Below are 6,000 nucleotides of genomic sequence, written 5' to 3' on the forward strand. Positions count from 1 at the left end.
CGGGGTCAGCCAGGGGACGGGAAAGGCACGCGTATTTTTGAGAGTGCTTCATGCAAAGCATCTTTTTCTTTTTCAAAAGGGGGCTCAACCGATGCCAGTCAAGTGGGGTGTGTGTGGCCCAGTGAGTGGCAACGAGGGAGACTGTGGTTGGAGTCCCCTCGCTGTGTTTCTAAAAGAACCAAGATGAACAAGTCATGGCTCTCAGAGGACTTTTCTTCCCCGGGGTCAGCCAGGGGACGGGAAAGGCACGCGTATTTTTGAGAGTGCTTCATGCAAAGCATCTTTTTCTTTTTCAAAAGGGGGCTCAACCGATGCCAGTCAAGTGGGGTGTGTGTGGCCCAGTGAGTGGCAACGAGGGAGACTGTGGTTGGAGTCCTCTCGCTGTGTTTCTAAAAGAACCAAGATGAACAAGTCATGGCTCTCAGAGGACTTTTCTTCCCCGGGGTCAGCCAGGGGACGGGAAAGGCACGCGTATTTTTGAGAGTGCTTCATGCAAAGCATCTTTTTCTTTTTCAAAAGGGGGCTCAACCGATGCCAGTCAAGTGGGGTGTGTGTGGCCCAGTGAGTGGCAACGAGGGAGACTGTGGTTGGAGTCCCCTCGCTGTGTTATACATGCTTTTAGAAGGGCATGACATGGCTTGGAGGTTGACTTTCATAAAATGCAAACTGTTGGCTACCAAAATGCTGCCTTTCCAACCACTGTGGTTTTAGGCAATGAGGAACATACTGATGAAGATGAGACGCAGATACCCGATTGGGATGACAACTTAAATATTCGGTCAGGGCAAGAAGAAACTCGGTCTGAGGGGGAGGGGAGTGCAAACACAACAATTGATGATGAAGTTCTAGATCCCACCTACTGTCAACCCACAGTCAGACACTCGAGGAGGTCAATAGAGGCGGTGGAGGAGGATGCAACCGACGTCGAAGTAACCTGGCGCCTTCCTGGACACAGTCGGAGCACTGGTAGCACGTCTACAACTGCATCCTCAGCCACCACTCTGCCTCTGAGCATTATTCGGGGTGGATCAACAGGTCGCATGGCCTCTAAGCCTTGCCTAGCCTGGTCCTTTTTTGACATAAAAAAAGATCGGCCAAATTATGTGATCCGTAACATTTGCCATGGTTATCTTAGTAGAGGTCAAAACCTCAGCAGTTTGACAACTTCTTCCATGAATCGTCACATGAATAAATATCATATGGCCTGGTGGGAAGCTCACCGTGCTGCAATGCGGCCTAGTGGAGCCAACCATCCACCGCCTGCCCCTTCCAGGGCATCCGCGCGCTCGTCATCTTCTAGGACTGTGGGGACAGCTGTCACACCTGTTTTTCCACCCACAACTTCCACCACTGTAACCGCAACAGGCAGTTTGCTTGGTAGGTCGTCAGTTGGTTTGGAAGGGGAAACAAGTGAGTGTGTACAGCTCTCTCAGACATCGATAGCACCAACTTTGGATGAAGGCAACATCATGTCTCCGCCTGCACTTTCCTCCCAAAGCTGCATTTTTCCAGGGACACCCTACTCAACACCGTCTACACACAGCAGCCAGATCTCTGTCCCTCAGATGTGGTCAAATAAAAGGCCACTTCCTTCGACCCATGACAAAGCGAAGAGGTTGACTCTATCCCTCTGTAAGCTGTTGGCTACAGAAATGCTGCCTTTCCGCCTAGTGGACACACAGGATTTTAGAGACCTTATATCTGTCGCTGTGCCCCAGTACCAGATGCCTAGTCGCCACTACTTCTCTAAGAAAGGTGTGCCCGCGCTACACCAGCATGTCGCACACAATATCACCGCTTCCTTGAGAAACTCTGTGTATGAACGGGTGAATTTCAGCACCGATACTTGGACCAGTAAGCATGGACAGGGACGTTACATGTCGCTGACTGGGCACTGGGTAACTATGGTGATAGATGGTGAAGGGTCTGCTGCACAAGTCTTGCCGTCCCCACGACTTGTGTGTCAATCCTCTGTCTGTCCAAGTTCCGCCACTGCTTCTGCATCCTCCACCTCATCTGGGTCCTCCACCTCCGCCCCAAGCCTGCCTGGTCAGGCCACCAGCGTTCTCACTGCGCAGAAGGAATCACGCACCCCTCATTACTATGCTGGCAGCAGAGCGCAACGGCATCAGGCGGTCTTTAGCTTGACATGTCTTGGGAATAAGAGTCACACAGCTGAGGAGTTGTGGTCAGCTCTGCGGTCCGAGTTTAATAAATGGTTGTCTCCACTCAACCTGCAGCCTGGTAAGGCCGTGTGCGACAATGCTGCAAACCTGGGTGCGGCCCTTCGCCTGGGCAAGGTGACACACGTGCCTTGTATGGCTCACGTGTTGAACCTTGTTGTCCAGCAATTTTTAACACACTATCCCGGCCTAGATGGCCTTCTGACCAGGGCACGGAAACTGTCTGCAGTGCTCACTTCCGCCGTTCAAGCGCCGCAGCTGAGCGACTTGCATCGCTCCAGAAGTCTTTCGGCCTGCCGGTTCATCGCCTGAAATGCGATGTGGCGACACGCTGGAATTCAACTCTCCACATGTTACAGCGACTGTGGCAGCACCGCAGAGCCCTGGTGCAATACATCATGACGTATAGCCTGGGCCAACGAGATGCAGAGGTGGGGCAGATCACCCTGATGGAGTGATCTCAGATCACGGACCTATGCACCCTTCTGCACAGTTTCGACATGGCGACGAATATGTTTAGCGCTGACAATGCAATTATCAGCATGACGATTACAGTCATTTACATGCTGGAGCACACGCTAAACACTATTCGGAGTCAGGGGGTGGGACAACAGGAAGGGGAGGAACTACAGGAGGATTCATATGCGCAAGACACAACAACATCACCAAGGTCCAGACGTTCATCATCACCAACGCGGCAGGCATGGGACCATGGGGGACAGGGATCAACAAGGGCACATGGTAGCAGGCGAGATGTTGAGGAAGGTGCAGGAGGACATGAAGATATGGAGGACGAACTGTCCATGGACATGGAAGACTCAGCTGATGAGGGGGACCTTGGTCAAATTTAAGTTGAAAGAGGTTGGGGGGAGATGACAGAGGAAGAAAGAACGGTTAGCACCTCTATGCCACAAACACAGCGTGGACTTGGTCCGCATGGCTGCGCAAGACACATGAGTGCCTTCTTGTTGCACTACCTCCAACATGACCCTCGTATTGTCAAAATTAGAAGTGATGATGACTACTGGCTTGCCACACTATTAGATCCCCGGGACAAGTCCAAATTTTGTGACATAATTCCACCCATAGAAAGGGACGCACGTATGCAGGAGTATCAGCAGAAGCTGTTACTCGATCTTAGCTCGGCTTTTCCACCAAACAACCGTGCAGGTGAAGGGAGTGATTCTCCCAGTTGTAACTTGACAAACATGGGACGGCCTCGTCATCTTCAACAGTCTACCCGTACCAGTAGGACCGTATCTGGTGCTGGTAACAGCAATTTTATGGAATCTTTTCATAATTTTTTTAGACCCTCCTTTGCAAGGCCACCAGAGACATCAAGTGTGTCACATAGTCAACGGATGGAGAGGATGATACAGGAGTATCTCCAAATGAACATCGATGCAATGACTTTGCAAATGGAGCCTTGCTCCTTTTGTGCTTCAAATCTAGAAAAATGTCAAGAGCTCTCCAGTTACGCCTTGAAGATTTTGTCGTGTCCAGCTGCCAGCGTTGTCTCTGAACGTGTCTTCAGTGCTGCTGGGTGTGTGCTGACAGATAAGCGCACGCGTCTGTCCAGTGACAATGTGGACAGACTGACGTTCATCAAAATGAACAAGTCATGGATCCAGAAGGAATTTACTACCCCTGTGTCATCCTGGGGAGAGTAAATGCTTGTGGATTTGGAATGTGCTTGATGCAAATCAAAACATCCTGTTTGCAACTAGGGCACAAGTCCTGCCACTGATGGGGTGTCTGTGTGCCCAATTTGGGGAAAAAAGGTAGACTCCGCTTGGAGTAACCCTTGCTTGCTGTGTTTTTTAAAAATGATACAAGATGAACAGATCTGAAGGCAAGATGAAGGCAACATCATGTCTCCGCCTGCACTTTTCTCACAAACCTGCATTTTTCCAGGGACACCCTACTCAACACCGTCTACAGACAGCAGCCAGATCTCTGTCCCTCAGATGTGGTCAAATAAAAGGCCACTTACTGCGACCCATGACAAAGCTAAGTGGTTGACTCTATCCCTCTGTAAGCTGTTGGCTACCGAAATGCTGCCTTTACGCGTAGTGGACACACAGGATTTTACAGACCTTATGTCTGTCGCTGTGCCCCAATACCAGATGCCCAATCACCACTGCTTCTCCAAGAAAAGCATGCCCGCGCTACACCAGCATGTCGCACACAACATCACCACTTCCTTGAGAAAATCTGTGTGCGACAGGGTGCATTTCAACACAGATACTTGGACCAGTAAGCATAGACAGGGTCATTACATGTCACTGACTGGGCACTGGCAAACTATGGTGAGAGATGGAGAAGGGTCTGCTGTACAAGTCTTGCCGTCCCCACGAGTTGTTTCAATCCTTGTTCTGTATGTAGAAGTTAATACACTGCTTCTGCCTCTTCAACCTCGTGTGGGTCCTCTACCTTGGCGCAAACCCTGTGTGGTCAGGCCACCCTTCCTTGCAACTGCGCACAAGGACTACCACACACCTCCTTACTATGCTGGCAGCAGAGCTCAATGCCATCAGGCGGTCAAAGTTTTACTTTGAAATGTATGGGAAATGTGAGTCACACCGCTATTACAGAGAATAGTAGTCAGGCAGGGTCAAAACATTAATTGAGGAACAGGAACAGAATGGGACGGCCAGGAAAGAATCAGAAAACAAGCAGAGGTGAAATGCGTATCGGCCAACAAGGTACATAAACAGCAAGCAGGAAAAGTAGTCAGGTAACAAGCACACAAAATCATAAAACTGAACTGGGGGTAAAATTAACCAGAGGTTCATAGCTATGTCTGGCAGTGGTCTGCAGACAGGATGGGCATAAAAAAGGGTGTGGTGTCTTCCCATTGGTTGTAGCTGAATGATGGTATTTCATCTGTGAGATACCCACCAGCTACATTCAGCCAGAGATTCTGCATCTGTCAAGGTAATGCAGCCCAGTGGGTGAGCCTAACCTGCGTCCACCTGCGCCGCTGTCATCGACTACTCTCCCATCATCAGCACTATTCATGAAAGGAACACGTTGTCACCTGGCGACCGGAGTACAAATTGACGGAGCGGACTCCGTTGGTGACTTAACAGCCGTGTGCGGCAATGATGCAAACCTGGCTGCGGGCCATCCTCAGGGCAATGTGACACACGTGCCTTTTAGGGCTCACGTGTTGAACCGAATTCGCCAGCAATTTTTAAAACACCATCACGGCCTACATGGCCTTGTGCAGTGGGCACGCTCGCTATGTGCTCACTTCCATCGTGCGCACACAGCAGCTCAACAACTTTCATCACTCCGGAAGTCTTAGGGTCTGGCAGTTAAACGCCGTAAATGCGATGTTTCGACACGCAGGAATTGGAATCTGCACATGTTGCAGCGTGTGTGGCAGCACCGCAGAGCCCTGCTGAAATACGGTAAGACATATAGCCTGGGATAACTTGATCCAGAGGTGGTGCAGATCACGCTGCTGGAGTGGTGTCAGATTAAGGACCTATGCACCCTGCTACACAGTTTTGAAATGTCGACGAAGATGTTTAGCACTGGCAATGTCATTCTCAGCGTGACAATTCTGGTCATCTACATGATGGAGCACACTGTAATTATTATTCGGAGTCAGGTGTTGGGACAAGAGGAAGGGGAGGAAGTCCAGAGGAGTCATATGCGGAAGGGATAACAAGATCTACGAGGTCCAGATGGTCAGCGGCACCTATGCGGCAGTCATGGTGAGGGAGAGGGATTAACAAGGGCGCATAGTATCAGCAAAAAGTGTTGATGAAAGTGCAGGAGCCCATGAAGAAATGGAGGACGAACTGGC

The sequence above is a fragment of the Anomaloglossus baeobatrachus genome, chromosome 4 (genome assembly GCF_048569485.1).
Source record: "Anomaloglossus baeobatrachus isolate aAnoBae1 chromosome 4, aAnoBae1.hap1, whole genome shotgun sequence".
Lineage (NCBI taxonomy): Eukaryota > Metazoa > Chordata > Amphibia > Anura > Aromobatidae > Anomaloglossus > Anomaloglossus baeobatrachus.